Genomic DNA, 23,236 nt, shown 5'->3' with positions numbered 1-23,236 from the left:
CTTGTTTTCTGCCATTGTAAAATCTGCCACTCTGATCTCAGAAGCACTGTTAAAATGGACAAAGGACAGACTTAAAGGATTTCCTGTGTCTCCCATAGGCACATTATGGTTTCATTTTGCCTTAAAGAGGAATAATATACAAACTTTTATAATCTACATATAATAGTGATTTTAGTAAGATAAAATTTTATGTGCTCTTCTAATATTATGTATCAGATGTTAAAAGTTAAGGCTTACCACATGATGTGTGTAATTAAATCATAACCAGATAGCTAGGATTAGTTACGGAAATGAATGTGTATGTAAAAAGCCTCAGAAAGATCACTGCTCCTTCCTCACTTCAGTGCTTTTGCTGACAATGATGTTAGTAAATTTGCAGTTTTCCTCTCTTATTCATATAAACAAGCTTAGAGAAGAGATAGATTGGAAAGTATTTGCACAGAATACGTCCATCCCCTATGTGATTTTTTCTTGAGTTAAAAAGGAACTTTCTGTATTTGCTTTATAATTTAAAAAAGGAAAAAAAAAAAAACGTTTTGTTGAAAGAATGAAGAGGCTCTAATTTTCAGGTATGTGGTTCACTCATAGCACCTAATACAGGAAATGAGCAAAAAGCACTTTTCAGATTTCTAGCAATCCAACAAATGCATTATTTTTTAAGCATAAAAATACTACTTATTGAGTATGTGTACCTGACACGTCAAAGCAACATGGTCAGGATACCAGTTCTTTTCAGAGAGAGTATTCATTTGTAAAAGTTAGCTTTCTTCTTGGCAGTGTTGGAGAGGAATGTTGGATTTAATTTAAAATGATTAATGAGATTTTGTCAGACTCCCTGCCTTTACCACCACTGCAGTTTGTCAGCACAACAACCTGGGAAACCCGGACGCCACTCTGTCGCCCAAAACAGCTTTCCAGGAAAAAATAAACCTGAGTAACTGGTGCCAGGTACATGTCAATGGTATTGTCTTTCAGCTGTTGAAAGTTTAACTCTTAAGTTGGGACATTTACACATTCTGAGGAAGTGAACCTCATTCGTTATTTCAATAGTCTGGTCTTGACAGTGGATACTTCAGTTTTCAGAGCAGGCATAGCCTTTATTATTAAACTTACAGAAAATTCTATAATCCATGCAGACAAGAAATTTTTTAAAAGGAAAAAAAAAATAATAATCAAAGCTTGTTCAGTTTCTCTGGAGAAAAACCATCTATGCAACCTGTCTCATTTTTGGCTGTATTCCGTTAGCAGGATCTCATCCTTGGAGCCCTACGCACGCACATAGGCTGCTGCACGGCAAGGAATGCTGTCTTGGGCTGGAGGCAGACACAGCTGCGTGCGCATGTATGCCAATAGCTGAAACCTAACAAGTTCGCCATACTTTTCATATGTGACCATAGCATAAAAAAATGAGCAGTTATTTTGAAATACGAGGTAGCTATTGAAAATTATTTACGATTTGTCTTTTTCGCTTTCCTTGGAAATTTATTCTGTTGGGCTGCAGCTTGAGCATTGTGTTCTCCTTACAGATGAAATGCACAAAAACCAAAAAGAAGACTTTAATTTCAGAAGCAGCCTTCCCCTTCCAAGAAAACAAAGTCTGCCTGTGCTGCGCAAGTCTTTCTGCAGTCACATAACCTTGTATCAACAAACTGACCTTTCATTCACTCCTGCGGACCCCTTTATGTATACAGCAGTTCTGTCCTCTAACTCAGCAGGCCAAAAATCCTGTGAGGCTTCACAGAGACGTAGATGGTGAAAAAGCCTTAGTCCTGCTCTGCTACACCAGGCAGAACATAAACTTAAACATATGGGGCATGCCCCATAAACATATGGGGCATGATGCCACCGGTATTCTTTGCATGACTTCTCTCTTAGCTATGCCTTACACTATAAAAAGTATTTTCACAACTGCTGTTCCCCTGTCTTCACATCCCGATTTCAGACTAATTGTCATAATGACATATAACACAATTGAATTAAAATTTATTTTTGCAACTGGGGAACTTCTTAAGCTTACTTACCTTCTGCAGCATTAATCACCTGCATGACAAAACAAGCAAGGAAATCACAGAACTGCTTTAGAAGTGCTCAAGAAATGCATCTCTCGATGTGCTTCTTAGTGACAATGAGGATCCTGCATTATTTCACATCAAATGTAACTTATTTCTGTATTCGACTTAGGAATTTAAATCAATAAATGTATTTGTTACTGTTCCATGCTGTCTGAAGTCCGACAGTACCATTTCTGGTTTTGTTGGTTTTTTTTTCCCTAGCATAGCAGCAAAATTTACAGTGGATACACAACATTCATCTATCACAGTAAAAATGATTAAAAATTCTTTAATCTTTTTTCCCTATATATAATGTTTAGATATTTAGACATATAGTAAAATACAGAAGTCACATGATTAGTAATCATTTGTTACTAATTTTTTTTTTCAGCTTAAAAAAAAGAAATGTAGTAAGATATTATTTCTTTTTCTTGGTATTAAGTGTTCATAATGTGCATTGTGCTGCATAACATATACTGAAAATTACAGCACTTAATGACCTAATTTGAAAATTTAAATGGTACATGGATAGACATTGTGCTGGTTTCCTATATAAAGTAGATTTTACTTAAAATCATCAAGACTCTAAAATGTGTTGAGAATTCTTTTAAATGCATATTATTTAGTAATATTAAGTTGAATTGTTAAAGACACAAATTAGTAGACGGGGAGGAAAGCCAACGGAATAAATGTTCTTTGATAAGACTTTTCATTAAAGGTTTCATTAAAACTAAAATTTTGTTAGTTTTAATGCAGAGGGAGTCAGAGGTTTTGAAGAGATGAGATTAGTGGTTTCTGTAAGAGGATATACCTGGTCCCAGCTGTATTCATACCTCATCCTCCCTCCTTCCTGCGGTCACACAACAGCCTTCCTGCCCTGTCCAGCAAGCCTGCTCTCCACGCCTGTCTGCAGCGAGGCTGAGCAGAGATTCCTTGTGCAGCCTGCTCTTCTCTTCTCCCTGAATTAATACCTGGGCTGTGTGTAATCTCAAGATGTTTCAAATATAAAGAAGTGCTCTCTGTAATTTCTTAACACTGGTTAAATAAGAGAAACAACAGAAATTAGCAGTTAAGATGTAATCTCAATGAGTGTGGTTATTTTTTAAGTACAGACAGTTGTTCTGTTATACAGAAAGAGAAAAGGAAGCCTGTGTTGCCAATCATACAGCTTTATGTCAATAACTTCAATCTCGTAATTATTGCAAAATCATCCTCAAATTAATACCATGAATGCTGATTAGCAATCTTTAGTCTATTTTCAAAGTTGCTCTCTACATACTTGCACTAAGCAGAATTTCACAGAGAGTATGAGAGAGCACTTGGAAAGGTTCCTCTGCAATACCCTTACAACACGCCTAACGATGCGCCCTGGTAAGATTCTGGCCCCACCACTGTCAAAAGCAAATCCATAACTCAGGGGAGTAGAGTCAGGTTGCCATTAGGGTTTGGAAGAAGCAAAAGCTTACAGGTATCTTTAATGCCTCACCTTCTGACAGATTGATGTTCTCAGCACACTGTTTAAGCTGATAAATGTCACTGTATTGTCACTTGCGACATAAGAGTATTCTCAAATCTTTTTGGATAACTCATTCTCAATGAAGAAGAGAAACAAAAGCAGGTTGACTCTCTAGAGGCTTTATGCTTACTACAAGTAGTGTGAGTAGTGCTATTACTTAATACAAGTAATGATTTAGTCAAAAACATTTAACCTCAGAGAAAAGAGAAATAGTAAAATTCGATGCCCGTGATGCATAGGAGATCTGTGAAAAAAATATCAGAGCCCCACCTGTACAGGCATAGCAGAATATTGGCCTAAAATAAAAGGTGTCTCAGGTTTGGTAAACCATAATTTTCTCAAGTGCTGCCCTTTTGGTTTCGCCCCCTTTGTAGCCGATTCTCAGGGTACAGGTGTACCACATAATCTAGCACAGGAGAATTTGTGTGGTCATAGGCCGAGGAATAGTAATCTGTCTGCGCTGGCTGGCACTTCTCACCAACAGTCTCTGGTGAGGTGGTAGCATCGTCTTTAGAAGTAAGATCTTCCAGAACAGAGGGTGTGCTCGAAAGCTGAAGAAAGCCCGGGTGGGTGGCTGGGTGGGTGGGGTTTTTATACTGTCAGGTATGTGTACTGTATGCTTCTCTCCCCCTTTCTTCCTTTTTCACTGTCTTCATTTCAGAAAAAAAAAAAAAAAAAAAAAAAAAAGCTTGTTTTAGCATTCTTAACAGTCATTTATCTTGAAAAAAAAAAAAAAAGACAGACTTTGAGAGTGAAAAAAAAAATGTGAGCTTTCACAGTTTTTCCATTGCATTAGAATACCATTCCTACAGTTGCCAAGAATTTTTGTGAATAAAGATTGCGAACTTCATGTGAGCCCAAACTGACCCACTGACACCAGAGAGCAGAAGAGTCACCTTACAGTTACCACCCCAGAAGGTCAGAACATGGAATTGGTGTTACGGTGCTTACAAAAATATCATTTACATCAAAGTTAGTAAATATTTACAGAATGTTGACCTACTATTTTAATTATTGTTATTTATTTCATGAACTATTTTAACTGGAAATTGTCAATTAATACCTTTATCCCTCATTGTGTCAGCCTTGCCTACCACAGATCAAGCCAAGTTTCTGTGAACGGACATGGTCATACGTTGCTCTGGAAAATAATGCATCAGGTTCACGAGAATAAAGCTTTGACTGATGGAGCTCTCACTTAAATAAATATAAATCATTATATAAAAATGAAAACTGCCTTTAAGTGAGTGAGTGATCCAATCCATTTTAAACACAAGTCCTTACAGGGAAGGTCTGAGAGGTAAGAAGATGAATAAACTAATCCTTTTTCTGCGGATGATACACGTCTTTGAACACGTGCTTTTAAGTTTCTGAGAAGCCAATGAAACCAACTTTCTGTCCTATTTTTGTCTGTAAGACTCAGCCAGCTTGGAAGGGCAGTACCAAAAAAAAACGCTCTCCTGACATGAGGAGTATTTGGCTGTGTCTCATATGATTTGTCTTAACAGATGCCAACCATGCAGTGAAAGTGAGTTTAACATTGAGTTTATTCTTGATGGAAAAACTTGCTCAACAAACGCAGTAATTGCAACAAAAGAAAAAGATGCCTGACTGTGGCTCCACAGAGGCAATGCAGTCACAAGGTCTTCCTTGAGTAAACCAACACTCTGGTCCCCAGTTTTACAAGCTTGTTTGGCAGGATTCCCCCCTTGATAGCTTCTGCCAATGCAGAGCTTCTGCTCCTTGAGCCGAAACAGCCCAGGACTTTCCTTGGGTGCTCACTATCCCGAAGAACGGGCCACAGTTTCGGATCATGGCAACGCAAGAACGATCACCCACCATTTCTGCAGCACCAGCCACTTCTCTGTTTCAGTGAAATTTCTAATTTACATCAGCTCAGAATCTGCCCTTCTCGTTTAACTCCTGAAATTTTATTTTCTCCTACCTGAGTGTGTAACTGTTCTCTCTGCGCTACTGGGATGCGTCAGATCTGTTGTGCTCTTCGTGCTCTGGATTCTTTGTCCAGTCATGTCCTTCTGTGAGCAAAAGGCTCGGTGTCAGAAAGAAAGGGCGCAAACTCCTCTTATTATCCAAAGAGCATTTAAAAAAAAAAAAAAAAACCCCAAAAAAAAACCCCAGTGCATTTGCAAGGACCTAACCCCAGATACAAATATGTTTCAAATTAAAGTAAGACTAGAAATGATTGCAACATAAAAAATACTTTGCTGACTAGAAAATCTGGTTAACTCATGTCTTTTCCAGATATCTATCTATTGCATTGTGTTTTAAAATGACCAGGTTTCATGTTTTTCAGCCACGTATTCCCAAAATTGTATCCCTGACTGAGTATAATAGGATTTTTTTTTTTAAGTCTTCAGCTTGTTTAGGTTGGTTTTTTTTTTCTTTCTGTTTTCTAACATTTCCCTTGCTGGTATTAAAGCATAGCATGTAACATAACTTCCTAACAATACCTGCTGCTTTTTCACAGTGATTTCCTGACTTTGTAGGGATCCTTCTAAATACAGTTTCTCATAGGAAAATAAAAAAAAAAAAAAAAAAGTAAAAAAGTGTAAATGCTACGAAGTTGACAGGGTTTATATGTACATATTTATGCCTTGTGTATATCCTAGGCTCCTGGGCCGCTTGCCTGCCGGTGTGATTGATTGACCGCGTCCCCAAAGCCGTTTGTAAAACCCGGCGGGTCCGGATCCGCGAGCGCCCGAAGGGAACCCGGGGAGCGCCCGGGGGTCTGGCCGGCGGCTCTGCTCCTGCAGCCTCGGGCGGGGTTGTGACCGCGGCGGTGGCCACAGCTAACGCCGCTGATGAGTTGCCCTTCCTCCCCCTCCTCCTCCTCCTCCCAGCCCCTGCAGTCGGAGGGGTTTGCATGGCTGCGAGGCCCCCGGGGGAACGGCTCGGCCTGGCCTTGCCCGGGCTCCCTGGGCGGGGCGGGGGTTAGTTTGCCCTCCCCTGTCTGAGGAGGGTCCCCTGTCACCGCAGAGTGACAACCGGGCCACTTCGCGGCCGCGTCACTTGGAGCCAGAAATCTCACAATGAAGCGAAGAAGCTGCCCACAGACCAGGGAGCCTCATTCCCGAGCCTCATGTGTTGTACAGCCCTCACCCAGCCCCCGACAGCGTGCACCTGGCGCCGAGCCGAACCGAGCCGGACTAGGGGGTGCCGGGGCGGGGCGGGCCAAGCCGAGCCGAACTGGGCCGGGCCAGGATGAACGGGGCCAAGCAGAACTGGGCTGGGCCAAGCCCAACCGAGCCGGGCCAAGCGTAACCGAGCCGGGCAGAGCCTAACAGAGCCAAGCCAGGCCGAACCGGGCTGAGATGAGCCTAACCGAGCCGAGCTAGGCTGAGCGAGGTTGGGCCAAGCCGAACCAAGCCCCGCCAGGCAGGGGCCGGGCCGAACTGGGCCAGGCCGAGCCTAACAGAGCCGGGACCAGGCCCAACCAGGCCAGGTCAGGCTGAGATGAGCCCAGCCGAGGCTAACCGATCCAGGGTCGGCCCGAGCAGGGCCAGGCCGAGCCAAGCCGGGCCAGGTTGAGCCGAACCGGGCCAGGCCGCACACCTAACCGAGCCAGGCCGGGCCGAGCTCCACCCCGCCGGGCTCCACCTGCCAGGGCGCAGGGCCAGTAGCATCCCCCTGCCCTAACCCCGTCCCGGTCCCGGGAGTCTTTTCCATGTGGATCCCATTATCATCATTTGCTCCCAGAATAAGGGGGATTAAAGCGATTAGAAGGAAAATAATTAAATGATCTTTCAAATTTACCGCTTCGTGCCGGCTGCAAGTGGAAAGGGAGAAGGGCTCTACCCAGGGTAACCGAGCTCGGGCTTGTGATGATTCCTTTTTGAGAGGGTTGGATTTTAAAGGCAAGGAAGAAAAAAGGTGGGGAATCCTTGCAACTGTCAACTGGTTTCCAAACACTCGATTAACGCTGGCCAGACCTTTGTTGTAACGCGACCCGGTGGTTTTCAAATGCGTTTCTCAACCTGTAATCGTTTGTTAAGTCTCAGCGGTGAATAACGAAAGCAAAGCAAAACCCAAAAGTGCTCGGATGCTCTGGGCTTTTGCTGTTTCGGAGGTGGGAAGGTGGAGAAACTATTTTGGGGGTCGGTTTGTTCGGGTTTTGTTCCCCTGCGACAAGCAAAATCCCTGTATTCCATCACGGGGAATAAAGCCATAATCCTGACGAAAGGATTTAAACATTTACAAACAGCAGATGGATTTTAATCTGATGAAGGGATCACCGTTTCTTCAACCTCTTTTCTTTTTCAAGGAAAGTGCCCTGAACAAGTGACAAAACTGCTTTTATATATATATGCACACAGTGACACTATAGCTACGTGTTCATGTATGCATCTTTATGAACCCGTACCTCAGTCTTCACTGTTTTCGTTTGCACGGATAAAATTAAGAGTTTAGGACCCTGTCCGAGAAAAGGTAATAATTCAAAGGTTAATTAGTCCCACGCGCCTTTGCTATCTTCTTTTTCTTTTTTTTTTTTCTTTTAAAATTAACGTTAACATTAAAGAGAGCCCACATAAAGGGCCCACTCGGGAAAATTCACGTGGTAGCTTTTCAATGGCAAGAGGAGTCTTCCCAAAGACAAGGGAAGCAGCGCTCGTTGACGCCCCGCCTGATTTTTTTTTCAGGTTGCCGAGAGAGGTGGTGGATGCCCCATCCCTGGAAACATTCAAGGCCGGGTTGGCCGGGGCACTGAGCAACCTGATCCGGTTGGAGATGTTCCTGCTCCTTGCAGGGGGGTTGGACTAGATGGCCTTTAAAGGTCCTTTCCAACCCAAACCATTTTATGATTTTATTATTTTCCCAGCAGAGACCCCCGCCCCCCTTCGCCCTACCCAGAGGCACAAAGCCACGGGAACCAGCCTGGTAATTTCAAATGGGCAGAGATGGCCACCGAACCCAACGAAACGAAATGTTTAAAACCCCGAAAGGTCCGGTGCGGGCGGAGGAGGAGGATGAGCCGAAGGCGTTCAGAAAACGCGGAGTTTCCAGCTGTGACGCCTCTGCTACCCGAAAGTAGAGCGCCAGAGCGGGTAATTCCTTTTACTAATTACTTCGTTTGACAACGAGCAGATCAATAAGAAAAACCTTCTAGGAATAACTTTAGGATCCGCGGTGGGGGGAATAACCTTTCTGTACGCGAAAATCCTAATAAAAATAACGTGGATGCTCTGCTCCCGGCGGCTCCGAGTGCACAGGCAGCGCTCGGCTTGGTTTGGGTTAACAGGTTCTGCTAAAGCCGAAAAATTGCCCCGCGGGGTGTTGTTATTTTTCAAACGGTAGATCTTTCGGGCTGAAATTTAAGTATAGAAGTTTCTTCGATTCCACGAGGAGGGAAAATCCCGTTTGTTGTCCGACGTTAATTTTCAGCTGCTAGAGAAGTTACTGACTTTAAATATTTTTCTTTCCTCTGTAAAAGTCACCGGCCTGCTTTCATAGGTACGAAAAGGTTTATCCCGCAAACCGAAGCCTGAAGCCCAGCGGTGGTGAATGCCGGTTGCTACCGCACCCTGCCCTTCGCCCGGCGGGTCTCGTCCGCGAGCCAGGCTGCGTGATTTCCACCCACGCCTCCCGCTTACCGATAAAACCTTTACTGGGGCTCGGCCGAAAGAGTCTTTCGAGAGGAGGCTCTTACCCATGACGGTGCCCGAGCCCTGTTTTGTCTCACGCTTCCTTTCCTGATCTTATTACCGGCCGCTGCTGTTTAACCGTTTACGGACAATAAAAGCTCCCCCCCCCCCGCTCCGCGCCGCGCCTCCACGCAGGGCTCGCCCCCGGGCACGGCACGGAGCAGGTGGCCGCTCCACGCAAGTTTTGTTTTCCCTCGTTTGAATGCAAAATAGAAAACCCCTTGACTTTACTCCCGCCTCCCCCAGCCCCTCCAAGGAGGAAGAAAGGGAAGGAGCTGAGGAGGAGGAGCAGAAGCGGCATTTCCCGTGCCCTGACCGGCAGCGGAGAAGCCCCTCGGCCGGGCAGCGCTCCCACTCAGGAGAAAACGCTGAGAGGAGGGGGAAAGAGAAAGAAGAAGAAAAATAAAAAAAAACCAAAATCCAAACAAACAAAAAAAGACTCACTAGGCAAAACAAACAAACAAACAACAACAACAACCAAAACCGAAGCTACCAACAGCCCCTACAGTGGCCAAATCGGGTTTACCTCTGGCTGCCGGAGGGACGCAGTTGCTCTCCCTTCTGGCGGGATGGGCTCTCCCCGCGGATCCCGAATCTCCTCGAGGTCCTCCTCGATCTGCGACGACACCCAGCCGCGTGTCACGCCACGGGTGCCCCACGCACACGCTCTCCCACGGCTTGGGCTCTGTGCCCCGCAGCCCTGCCCGGGGCGGACACCCCCCTCCCCCCCCGCCATATAAGGGCGCTCCGGGAAAGCCCCGGGGAACCCACCGGTGCCAAGCGTTGTCCCCAACACCCCGGGTCACTCTACCCCGCCTCCGCCCCTTAAACACGGGGAAATCCTCCTTCTCCAACAATACCTTGGTGGGTTTCGTGGATTTTTTTTTTTTTTTTTTTGTTGCTGGTTGGGGTTTTTTTGGTGGTTTGTTTGTTTTTTGTTTTTTTTTTTTTCTGAGGGGATGTACTGAGGCTGGGCTCAGCATGCCCCCTCCACTCCTCCCCCGACGTGCTGGGACAAAGCCGGCCACCCAGCTTGGGCACCTCCCGGAGCCGCAGGGACCCCCAGCCCTACCGAGGCGGGGATTCGGCGGTCGGCCGAGGCCCCCGTCTGCCCCGACGGCTTCTTAAAACCCGGAGCGGCGGTGAGCAGACGGCTCGTTTTAGAAGTCAGGCGGGACGCAGTCCTCCCTGACACGGATTTTTGATTTAAAACTGCCTCCGCAGAAATACAAATAAATAACTTATTCGGGGGGGGGGGGGGGGGGGGGGGGGGGGCCGGGGTGGCGGGGGGAGCACCAAAGCCAACCCCAAAGCTGACAGGAGCTGCAAACACTAAATACGTGTAGGGGTGTAGGGACGGGAGAAAGAGCAAAAATAAATAAATCTCGGTTTCCTAATTGCAAGGCAGAAGGGAGCCCTTTGTGTACACAGAGCTTCAGGGAGAGGAAAACCAGAGCGCGGGGGACGCGAGGGGAGCGGCAGGGGCTCTGGGGTCCCCTTGCCCGCCCCGTCGGCGGAGGCTTCAGCTCCAGCCCAGCCGGCTCCCCCACCCGCAGAATTGAAAATAAAAAAAAAATAAAAATTAAAAAAAAAGCAGTATTAGGAGGGGTCCAACGAGAAGGGATGGGAGGCTGGGAAAGCTTCGCCGGCTGCGAGGAGCCAGGGGTTCTGTATTTGGGAGGGTGAGGAGGGAGGCGGCGGTGCGGAGCCGTGGGAGGCTGTGAGGACGTGCAACGAGGCTGCAAAGGTGCAAAGAAAAGCCGATGAAAGGAAATACCACTTTTTGGGGTTTTTTTGTTTTGTTTTGTTTTGTTTTTTTTTAAATCTGCAAATAGCTTGTGCTGCTGAAGGAGCCCAGCAGAACTAAAGAAAGAACCCAGCCTTCTAGCTGGGTGAAAAGAGCAGCGAGATCTGCTTGGACAGGGGTTTTTTTGGTTTTATTTTTAAGCTCAGTGCTTTGGCAAAGTGTATTTGTACTCGTGTTTCTCTGCACAGAAGCCAAAGGATCAAACGGGGTCCCCGAAATCAGTTATGTCTTAATTATTTAGGGCAAAATCCAAAGCCTTCTAATTCTGAGCTAATATGATAAAGGACTGCAAATTAGTTTCAGGAGAGGGCTGTTTGATGTCTTTCACATATACCCACAAGTTTTTCTTCCTGCATTTACAATTTTACCCAGTAATTCCCCAAACGCAGAGGATACAACCAAACCCTTTCACTGGAACTGTGAAGTTATTCACACCACGCTTGTCTGAAGAATTAATCTCTTGCTCTTCAGCTTGTGAGGGTGTGCAATACCAAAGGACACTCTGGATAAACACTTTCAGACTGCCAATATTATTCCTTCCTCTAATCCTTTCTACACCCAGAGTAATTAATAACGACTGCAATTAACAGCTTCAATTTAATGCCTTATCGTATTCTCCACTCCCTCTCGATACACTATACCGATCACATGAAAACGTACTGATGATCTGCAGTTTGCAGATTTCCGTGTTACTACCATACGCAGAACAACTCGCAAACATTTATTTTCTCAAATGCTACCTCCACGTACCCCTCTCTGGAGTATCAAGGAGCACTTTTCCCCACCAGTTCCAAACTGGTTTGCAACAATTCAGCCCCTTCACGAGTCAGCCTCTCCCTGGGCACTGATTCCAGCATTGTTTCCATTAAAACCAGCAGGCTAGTGACTCCAGAGACAGTACAACCAGTTCCATTCAGCTGCTTCAATTAAGAAAAAAACCCCAGTTTGTTATAAGACCTGAAGTAATATGCACATATGCATATTTCTAACAAATACTATTACTTTTGACGATACCTCACCTGTATATTGTGGACGCAGTCAGAAGTGTCTTTATAACTGGTGTATAATATTCTTCATATGCAGGTGCATAACTGGGTTTACCAGAAACAGAAAGGTTGAAAAGGGCCTGTTTAGTGTCATCAACACTACCCAGTGTCGTGCATACACTCCTAACCAGATGTTGCAATGGCAGAAGAGCAACAGCCTCCCACCTTACTCCAGGCCATCACAACCATGACTGCAGAAAGTCTTGAGAAAAACAGCCACCACCTGCATCTACTACAGCACCACCATTTCCTACTGTCTCAACTTCCCAGCTACCACAAATAGTTTTTGAAAATGCAGTTTTCATGTAGAAATACAAAACTGATTAAAAAAAAAAAAGTAAAGCTAATTTATTTTTTAGAAAGGTGTTACCATTCGTGAGACGTGTCAGTGAAAACATTTAAGGTGATTGCTTCAAAACTAATTAAAAAATCTTCTTCCTCAAGTTCAATTCCCACTTTTAAAATAAAAATATACACTTCATTTGCAAGTTCACATTTAAGGTTTACTTAGGGAAATGTTATTGGATTGTTTGCCGCACAAGAAACTATGGACTTTTTAAAAGGAAATTTTGCTTCGAGAGGTCCCCTTGGTGACTTCCAGCCCTCCTACCAGAGCACAGCGCCTGTTGTTCGGTAGTCAGCAGCATTAATCAGGAGCCTACATCCTGCAGTTTAAAGCAGGGAACGGGTAAGGTAAACAGCTATAAATCCTTATGTCTTAGAGAGAAATCCTGCATTAGTCTGTCATATAAGAGGGTAAGAAAGAAAGTGAGGAGAGCTTTTTTCTGGCTCTGTTGTCGATACGGAAAGTTTCCACACTAGTCCTAGCACCAGGTGAGAGAGCTGCTGACGCACTGGCTGGTGTGGTGGAGAACTGGCTCTTTAGGCAACTGAAAATCGCAGGGCCAGCAGTTTGCTCACAGGAGAAACATCATGCCTAAGGAACAAGCCAAGACTGAAACAACTACTTGTAGGCAATTATAATGATGGTCTGACGATTCAAAATACTTAGGTTTCCTTCCTATTTTTCTGAAAGTGTAGTCAGATGGACCTTGAGTCCCCCCACGTGGTCCCAGGTGTCACTTACTGCTTCATGCAGCCCGATGGCAAACCTGGGCACAGGGCACATGTGATGAGGACAGGAGTGCTTTCTACTGAGGGTCTTCTCAGAGAAACCTGCTGCAGCTATCTGATCTGCTTCCTCTTTTTCTGGGATGGGACCGTTGTGGTTTCTCGTCTTGCATCTGTTCTACTGGAATACACAGAGAAAAGGGCACAGAAATCTTAAAATAAGCATGAAAGCCATTTTCGTGGCTGGACACTCATGTATCAGATTCCTACATTCCTGCTTTTACATACTTTGGAAATATGTTCTGGAGGTGTTGACACCAGATGGATGGTGAGCTGTTACCAAAATGAGAGTACAAGTAGCCAGGGCTCCTGAAGAACCGTCCTGGTACTCGACCAAGAAGAGCTGGGAGGGTGGTGCGGAGCAACGTGAGCGGGTCTGTGCAGTCAGCACAGATATCCAGAACCAGCGTGGCTCTGTTTGCCTGAGCCAACAACCCTGCCAAACAGCTTGCGAGCCTGGTGCTGAAAGAAGTACATCTTATTATTCAGGCAATGCTTATTAGTTTGGTTATCTTACAAATTGTGGCTAGGCTGATTTTAGAAAGTCACTATGTGCCTGTGAAGAATAGGAAGAAAAGGAGTAACACACATACAAAATTGCACAATGATGTGATAAGCTTTATGTATTTTCCTCCCTGAAGATCAGATTGGTGTGTACAAATTTAGGAATACATCTTTGATGGTGAGATGACATTTGGACAAAACAGGGCATGACTGAAATGGAGTAACTGTGTAAAGAACTGAGTTTCTTTCTGTCTGCCTTTTTTTTTTTTTTTTAAGAAAACACCACAAGTACTATCTTACTGCCAAAAAATAGATACTTACTTGATACAAATTCATAAACACCATTAAAAATATTCCATATTCTAAAGAACCTCAAGTTTCAGCTCTATTTTGCTTAAAAACAACCGATATGAGATACACACATCCTTTCAAAGAAATGTCTATGTGCCAAAGCCCTGCCTTGAACTAGATTTACTGCTCAGGGCTCTCTATCCTGTTACAGAATGAATCCAAAACTCAGCTGTAGTTTAAAGTATTCAAACATTTTAGCTAACCTGAAGTTGGCTGTTCTTTTTTGCTGGGATAACTTGACCTTGCCATTTTACTCTGACTACCAGAGGACCCTGGCATGGAAGTGAGGACAAGAAAACACTACTGAACTTTTCTTTTCCTGAAATATCAGAGTACACTGTATTATTAGAGATGTTCCAGAACACATACTGTAGATAAATTAGTGTTTTTCTCATCTTGCTGAAGTCAGAAAACCTCTTGATTTGATAGACTGCTCACTACCTAGATACTCAAGGGCTGATTCCTAGTATGATTACATAAGAATATACAAACCCACTAAATTTTGCGTGCCTTCTCTATGGCCACTGAAACCTGTCTATGGGCACAAAAACTAAAAGCCACAACTATGGATTAAGCACAATAAAAGCTTTAGGATTTACGAATCACAGTTCTGGATGCGGATATTTAATTCTGCTTTCAATTTGTGCTGTATTACTTCAATTCCATAACCATGTATTTTTTTTTATTCTAAAGTTTCCTGTGTTCCTTGAATTTGACTCTGAATAATCACAACTGAAATCTGAGCCCATCCATGACAGAGAAAGTACAAATTTCTCCACAGAAATTCCCTGAGGTGCCTCATCTGAAAGACATCTTCTGGTAATTGCTGGATCAAGTTCCTTATCAACTGCAATTGTGCTTTCTCTGAATAAAAAGAAGAGCCCATGGTTGTGTTATTGTTACTCAGCTTAGTCAGACACCCAGGAAACGGAAGAGAGAGACTCAGTGTCTTTTAAAACTGTAAGGGCTCAAATAACTTTATATATCTATATAAAATCTATATATTTATATATCTATATGAGAAACAGCAATTTCTGTATTTAAAATAAATTTAAAATATAGAATAGAAGTTATGGAGTTACCTTGTCTCACCAAGGCGTATTTTGGCTTATGAACCATAAAAAATGGAGCAATTTTGTTGAGTCCTAGGCGAGGCAAGTGGAAATAGGCGGGGTTAAAGACACAGCCCTGCCCTCCATATTTCCACTGGGCAGCGGGGATTTTTTCTTCACCTGACTGCATCCCAACGCTGGACCATCAGTGCAGGACCCTGCTCACACCCTTGCTCTCTGCTCCAAGGGACAGGCACCAAGATTTCTGAGCCGAATCAAGACCCAAGCGAAAAGCAGACGTAACGCTGCAGAGAAACCCAGAGGCAGCTATTCCGTGTTGCGGCATGTGAAGTGAAAAAACAGAGGGGTTACAAAGCTGGGCTGTGTGTGCTGGAGGAAGACCGGGGAGCAGTGTGGAGATGTGTGAAGGCTCAGGCGGCACCGACAGCAGCTGGAGAAGCAATCGTAGCCCTGCTTTCGGAGAGAGTGCCAGATGGCAGCCGACCAGAAGATCCGAGGCCTAAACAACAGCCCTGAAAAAAAAGAAGAAGGAAAAAAAAAAAAAAAAAGCCCAAACCCTTGGGAACTAGTCTTTTGGGGCAACACAAATTTATTCAAAAGCAAGTTAAAAAAAAAAAAAAAAAGATGTCTATTCTGTCTTGCTTTTCCAAAGGGCATGTTTTCTCAGCTACCTGCACCAAAAATATCGCAAAGCTCTACCTACCTTATTCGTAAGTCAGAAAGCCACAAAAAAAAAAAAAAAAAGGCTCTCTTCAAGGGCAGCTTGATGTGCTGTTCAGCCTGCTCTGTCATTTTTCTTGTCTCTCTTCATAATCCCTATGTAACCCAGAAACGGCCAGTAAAAAAGAGAGACCCTCTGCTTGTTTAATTACTTCCTGAAAATTTGACAACTACTACTTCAGTCTCATTGGATAATCTACTTTTAAATTGCCTAGTCTTTCAAAGACAGCATAATTATTTGAGTACACTTACTTCCCTAGCTATACATCATGCCTATCAAAATTAAATGCTTCCAACATACCATTGCAGCATTTTAACATTTCACTTCTGTAATACATGTAACAGTAAATTGATCCTATGCTTCCTTTTTAACAAATTTTCATACCTTTAGCAGTAAAGCGCAGTTAGATCTTTTTTTCTCTGACGTGGGAATAAAGTTATTTAAAGAATGCTAAAGAGATTTATAAAATGCAAAGCTTGACGGCAGTCTGTGATGTTTAAAAATTATTTCCTTTACTTCTGCATTTAAAAAGACTATTTCATTAATGTAACTAATTTCTGAACAAAATACGTAAGCAGACATAACCTCATGAGTTTACAGTGTGCTCTACACACAAACAGAAAAATAAATGGTATCTCGAAGGAATTAATGTTATTTGCCCCTGAAATTTTGTGAAGATTTTTTTTGAAAACAATAAAATTATTTCCAGAAATGAAGAATAAACAATCTAGTGTACTCATTTAGCAGACTATTCCACTGACATTTTAACTGGTGAACATGTCAGTTTTTAGAAATACTATTTTTCTGTGATCTGTATGATTATTTCTGCCTCTATATCATCAGAAAACTGAAAATGCTTTTAACTTGTATTGATAAATCACCAAAATATGCACCAAGCATGTATTCAGGGCACAGTCACTGCAATGGGGGGGTGCATGTTTTTCAAAGCTGCAAGGCTACCCCACACAGCACTAGGATGTCTCCTGTAAAGACACGGGAAGCTAAAAGCAGTCACGAACACACACTTCTCTCCCAGATATTAGCGTCACTTTTGAGCATTCCTCTCTCAGGATATGCTCAATTTGAAAGGGTTTTTTTTTGTTTGGTTTCTTTTTTTTTTTTTTTTTTTTTTTTTTTTGTAGTGAGACATGTCAATAAGCCACATTTTCAAAAGAGAGAGATTTTATTTGCAGGAATGCATGCAGACTCTTGTGGTGGATCCTGTTGGTATACGCACCACATGTGCGTGTGTGCATGCAAGCCAGAAGACTGTCTACAGCACATGTGCAGGTCAGTCCAACGCGAGCAAAACCAAAAGCAAAGGAGGTAAAGAAACAGCACGTAAAAAAAAGGAAAAAGAAAGACACCCCCCCCACACCCCATCCGCCTTAGTTCTAAATCATCACAAAGACTGCAATATCCTGTTATCTACTGTAGTAACATCATATACAAAATAACGAAACAAATGTTGCCCTTCTGTGAAGGGAGATAATAAAAGACTGATTCATTAAAAAGAAAAAACCTGAGGAATACGTTGCTTTAAGCTATACTCAATAAAAGCACAGGCTGACAAAACTTTTAAGCAGCCCAAATTTCTTCATGTTGGCTGTTCCTGTTGTCTTATGGAGCAAACAGCATGGACACGAGATGAAAGACAAGTAAAAGCCGTTGAAAGTCTGGTTGACACAAACCTGCTTCTAAACCACCCCATTGACCTAGGGGAGAAGAGCTTTGTACGCTGATCTTCATGTATTTTTTTCCTGCTACAGAAATAAGAGAATAAAGAGCACCAACCGAATATGTTTTTCAGGAAGCTGATAACAAATTCACTTCGCCCCAAAGAGAGAATACTACCCACCAAGGATTAGTGTTGATTTAAAATATCGATCCAGAATTCCAGAATGCTCGTTATTATGACTATTTAAGTGCAATTAGGTATATTAGGAAGCCAAAATGTCAAGTTATAACATTAAATGATGAGAAAGTAGCAACACCACTTCAGATGACATTTTTACATTTAATGTCAAAGAATTAAAAGCAGTTGCCTACCTGTTTCTAAAATCCTGATTTCATTGATTTACCAAATAAAGTTTCATTCTCTCTCACACCCTAAACACACTTAGATGTTCAAGAAATATTTAAAATGGCAAATCTTATTAGAACTTATGAAACATTTGCAGAAATAACATATAAAATAATGAATACAGGATCAAGGCAAAACAATGTGTGCAAGGTGAAAAATGATACACAAGAAAATATTTAGGCACAATCTACAGAACTTGCAAGAATAAGCTTAACTCCAGGGATATCTGCAAGGTTGGGAAAGAGTGACATTAACCAACGACACGTACATTAAGAGATTTTACAGGTTAAGGCTGCTGAACAAAAGCATTAGAGGTTCATGCGTCCAGCTGGACTCTGAGGATCTTATTTAGCCCCCTTATGAAATCTGGACAGCAATTCCCACTGATGTTAGTGGGAAATGTCCTGCACTTCTGAAAACTGTGATACTTATCAAGCTGCCTAACTAAGGTATTTGATTAGGCAGAAGGCATGTTGAAAGGAAGGAATAACACTCCGTATGCCAGCATCTGCACGCACGCTTTCAGCGACTTGGTCTGCTACCGTGCATAGCTGGTGCTATTTTTCCTCTGTTAACAGGAGTAAACAGTAACAGTTTTAACTCATACACACTACTCAATAGCACACACAGCTCCCCTCAGTTTCTGAGCTTTTTACCTTATCAGTGGCTTAGAGACAGTACATGTGTGAATTAACTTAAATTGTTACAAAAAGAAAACCCCAAACGTTTTTAATTTAGTTGATTTTACTTAATCATAATTAGATTTGGAAAATAATGACATCTCAAATTTCCATAAAAATTAAATCTAAATGCTTTAATTCAGAAGAGTATTCCATAACAGTTTTTACTGAGTATCCCATGCTTGCTTAATATTTAAGGTCAAAACAGTCACAATAGAATTAAATCACTGGTCTGAACTGAGTCATGCTCATACAGTGATTTATAAAAACGGATTAGATCTTAAAAATCAATCATTCTAAATGAAAGAATTCCAGGTGACATCCCACCTGGAATTAATATCTAATTAAGTACAACAATCCCAAAAGGGAAAAAAAATAACTTCTTCAGTAACTTACGTGTATGTATCTTGTATTTCCAACTTTTCTTAAATTATATAGAAACTGTTATATAGTAACAGTATAGCTGCCAGTCAAGTTTGATAGTTTTGTTTCAGTCTTAGTTATCAAATTCATTTTACACTGAGTTGCTGTATAAAATAATAATTAACCACTCCTAAACATCTGATCCATCCTTAAAAGCTTGTACTAAAACAAATTTTCAAACACAAGTTTGACTTGGAAGTTCTCAAAAAAACCTGAAAAAGCTGTTCTGATAGTAGTTTAGCATATTAATAAATACATTAAAAAAATCTTAAAATCAACATTTACTTTCTCTTTCCTAGTTTTGTATACCCTTGATTTGCTCTAGAATTGTTATAATATTATTTCCTATCCTCTCCTTAAACCACTTTCCTCCAACAGAGCATTGCAGACCTGCTACACAACAACCGTGTTACCAACATAGCAATAGTTTTCTCAGTTTGAGATTTGTCCTTGTCACACGTGTACCCCTCGAGGCAAGGCTTGGAGGAAATCCTCGCTTCAGTGAAATCTGTTTCCCAGCTGATCATGATGAAGCCAGAATTTTGTAAAGCAAGTATTTTTGTAAGAGATATAACATTCCTGAAGAGGTAGAGTGCCATGAAAGTAGGAACAACTCTGCTACTGTAGTCAGCCAAATATTGCATTATCCTTAGAAAAATAAAATAAAATAACTTTATAAGTAAATGTAATAAGCTCTTTCCAATAATAGGCTATTTTGTGACAACCTGCAATAAAAAAAAAGGCCATTGGGTCAGAGATGGGTCCTCTTCCCCTTAAGAAACTTCTTTTTACTTATTTATTTTTGACTTTGAAGAAGGGTAAGAATTATTTCTTTAAACAACTGAGTGCAGATTAAAATTAACACTGTACATTTCAATTATTATAAATTCATCAGGGAATCAAAAGAGTTGGTATCTTTTTAATTAAAATATTTTTATCAGATAACCTAAGCCTCTAAAGCTATATATTTGATTTTAATTAAAAAAAAATTCTGGTTGTGATCATTGCTTAGAATTAATATACCAAATAAAATATGGGAAGAAAGGAGGTAAGGGGAGGTTATATAGTGTTACCTGATAAAAGGAGACAGTAATATTTAAAATGAGGTAAGTGTTACACCGATTTATGATGTATTTTATCTTCTAGAGAAACCCTAGTTTATCGTAGCGTCGTTCAGTTTGAAACGTCAGCTGTATATCTTTCTGCTTTTGAATGTAACTCTAGGTTGAAAGGAAAAGGTTTGCAGTGATGTGATGTAAAAGCAGATCAAAAGCTTGGCATTTTTTTCTGGAATAATTCACTTTAATATTGAAACTTTTTTGTTGTCATAAATACATAAATATTATAAATATCTTATAAATATCTTGAAAGAATATTAATTAATAACACTTAACATGCCTCTCATCCTCACAGTGCTGTACAAACATCTATTAATCAGAAAGGATGAGAATGCTCCTTTTGTTTTAGTCCTCACTCAAATTATTCTGTAAACATCCTCATCCCTAACCCACTAGCACCAGGATTTGCATTTTTTTCTTCATTTTGAAAACAAAACAAAATATCTTCACTCATAGTCTACTTTCCTTTGTATCCGTAATACATTTGTATCAGAAGTCTTGCCAGTATAAAAGTGATTTAGTTTGTAAGAAAACAGAAATGCTTGCATGGTGACCTTATAAATATAGTGCCCAAGTAACATCATATTCATAACTGATTTATTTTCGGTATATACTCCCATAAATTGTAAATCAGACTCTGCCTCTGTTGTGTAAGTGTTTAAAAGTGGCAAAATCCTCCTAGTTGTTCTTGTGCTCAAAGGAAAAAAATCCAGAAACAAAAATAACATCTCCAAATACCAATACCAAAACAGCAGGGCAAAGTAAATCAGCCTCTACACCACACCCCATCTAAGCTCTCAAAAGCAGCCTACCAGTCAAGGGCCAAAGTAACCAGTGGGCTACAGCTAGCACACACAGTGTGGCAAGCAGAGGTGGCACTTCAGTTCAGCTGCATCCTGTGCATGAGATGAAAATACTCTGGCTTTTAAGGACAGCATTTAGTGTTCTATTTATTTAATTTTTTTTTTAGACTAAAATTATAAGCCAGCCAGGATTCAAGAGCTGCTATGGCTGAAGGAGGAAAGATGGCACCAATCTGTAGGTGAGCAGGATTTCTTCTCTTTCAAGGTAGCCGTTCCTACCTCCCGCTGATTTCCAAAGACCAAAGAAGCAATGAAATGCCACTTTCCAGTGATAGCTCTTTAAATGCACTTTTGGTTGCCAGCTCCTAGGATTATACCAATGGACCATTTACCATTCAAAAATGATACAGAAATAATGAATTGCTGATCACAGTGCTTGAGGGCATATATCCGTCCCGTTTCTGTGTGTGCACCCATACAACCAACGCAGAATATATTTCTAATTTTCATTTCATAGATTAAGTAGTATATGCACACTCCTAAGAATCTAATGAAGGAAAAAACTTTATGATCTTCATTCGTACTCTCAGCGGGTTATTTTGCTCTGTGTAAGCTAAGCCAGTTCCCCTGAGCACCATTGCTTATTTCCATTTACAGCAATTTGTAGGATGATGTATAGTTGTAGTCTAAGGATTACAGTTGCCTGACACAATTGTCAGCACACTTTATTAAAAAAGTGCCAGCCTGAAGCCCCATGACCTTCCACTTTTCATCTTTAGAAAACAACTTTTGGTCTAGGTTACAGTAGATTTATTCATTATACCATTCATTTTTTATATCTCGTAGCTTGTTCCCTGAGTAAATGGGATAATAGCTATTGTAACCTATAAACCATTAACATATTTGCCTCATGAGAATTCTGTGTCTGGGCTGTATACTTTCGTTTCAACATCTCTTATGTAAGTAGAAGAAAAGAAATCACGGCTACATGAGAAGGATTAACTTTTATTATTATTACTTTTTTTTTTTTTTAAAAAAAAAAAAAGCTAACTTTTTCCAATTAAGGAAAGGAAGAAACGCATAAATCATCCAGGGACCTGAGCTCACAATTTAAGCTTATTATGGCGGATAAGGAATTAATGGCTGTTGAGGACTCATATGTGTTCTGGGGTTTTAAATGAGCATAATTCAGATATGTACGACAGCAGGATTTCATTTATGCATATGTGATCGCTTAGCTTCTCATCACATCAACCTGTTGGATCCGTTGGGCCCATTCCAAACTAGACAAATGCAAACGGAGAGTCTCCTATTGACTTGGGGTGCTTTGGCTTTGGCGCACTGAAGCAAGCAGTTCTTGAAGACATTTTCACACCTTGTCTTGGCCAGACTCCTAGACACATCAAGAGTTTGGAACAAATTTAGAAGTGCCACTTCAGGCTTTAATTTTTGTCTGTTAGTCTTCCACTGAATGGCTCTCAAATTATAATCTGAATCATTCATGCACACACCCAGGCAGATGTACATACATGGATGCACACAAAGATGTAGAGCACGAAGTCTTATTTAGAAAATTAAGTGTATGCTTTTCTGATTCTCTTACAAGATTCTGAAAAGGAAAAAAAAATACTTTCAAGTCTTCTCTGGACAAGAAAGATTCTTGAAAGAGCTAAACCAGAGCAGTGACCTAGTTCATTCTTGTATGGACAATGAAAGAGAAGCATATAGGTATCCCTTGATTCTTCTTTCAGTGGGCCCTTGTCAGAGAAACATCTGTTTGTCTGCTGTTTGTTAAGTTTCCATCAAGCTAGGAAATACATAGAACTTCAGAAAATTTGATGTTGCACTGGGAAAAAGTTACAATTTATTAAAAATATTAAGAAGAGAAAGCAATTATAAAATAAGTATTTGTACAGAAGCCCAATTACTATAGCTTTCTCTTTCTTTCCTCTTTCAGAGAAAAAAAAAATATGCTTTTCTGAAACACTGGGCTACCGTCTTAAAAAAAAAAAAAAGAAAGAAAACAACTACATAATCAGGGTCTCACTTTTCCCTTGTTCACTGTCTAAGCAAGCTGACTCTGGAGTTTTGGCTGCTGAGGTACATGGAAAGGAAGCTTGCAGACAAACCCCTCTTTTGCCAACAGCAGTAGGGTGGAAGCAAACATGCAGACCAAATTGCTCCTTCGTAATTGATCAGGGTCTACAAATTATAAGGCTCTCCAAAATGCACAGAAGGGTCAAACGACACCATGGATCACCAGGGAAAT

Source organism: Chlamydotis macqueenii, chromosome 4, assembly GCF_036417535.1.
Source record: "Chlamydotis macqueenii isolate bChlMac1 chromosome 4, bChlMac1.mat, whole genome shotgun sequence".
In the NCBI taxonomy this organism is placed as follows: domain Eukaryota; kingdom Metazoa; phylum Chordata; class Aves; order Otidiformes; family Otididae; genus Chlamydotis; species Chlamydotis macqueenii.
The sequence above is the reverse complement of the archived record's forward strand: the minus strand, read 5'-3'. Positions refer to the sequence as shown.